Genomic DNA, 623 nt, shown 5'->3' on the forward strand with positions numbered 1-623 from the left:
GGGAGGGTGGAAGGACGGAGGCGGCAGGGGCAGGGCTGGGGGTCCCCCAGAGCAGCCCCCCCTCCTCGGCGCTGTCCCTCCGTGCTGGTCCCCGTCGTGCCTCGCTCCGTCCTTCGACATTCCGCTTTCGTCCTCGACGTCGTGCTGATGGTAACCGGATCTATCACCCCCCCCATTTGGATTCTGTATTTTTTTATAATAAAATGCAAATAAATGTCGTGTGAGGCCCTTGCTTTGAGGAATCACTTTCCCTCCCCGTGTGGTTCCACGTCCCCGGGGGCTCCATCCCCGCTCCCCGTGCAGCCCCTCTCCCCTGGCACACCGGGGCTGTGCAGCCAGACCTCTCTGCTGGGCGGCGTGTTAATTACGGGAAGGGTTTAATTACCCTGTTAATTAATAATAATGGATATTAAATTAATTAATATGCAATTGTTGATAGTGCTTAATTATCAGAGGCGATGCTGCCCCGCGGGCGGGCGCTCGGGGCTGGCGGCTCCCGCGGCTCCGGCTGCTCTCCCGCCGCTGCCTCAGTTTCCCCAGGAATGAGACATCAGAGGTGACATCCCAGGAGGCCACCAGAGCCAGGACAGGCTGCTCGGAGGTGACATCACGAAGCATCCTCT

This window comes from Lepidothrix coronata, unplaced genomic scaffold (genome assembly GCF_001604755.1).
Source record: "Lepidothrix coronata isolate B3197 unplaced genomic scaffold, Lepidothrix_coronata-1.0 Scaffold233, whole genome shotgun sequence".
NCBI classification, from domain to species: domain Eukaryota; kingdom Metazoa; phylum Chordata; class Aves; order Passeriformes; family Pipridae; genus Lepidothrix; species Lepidothrix coronata.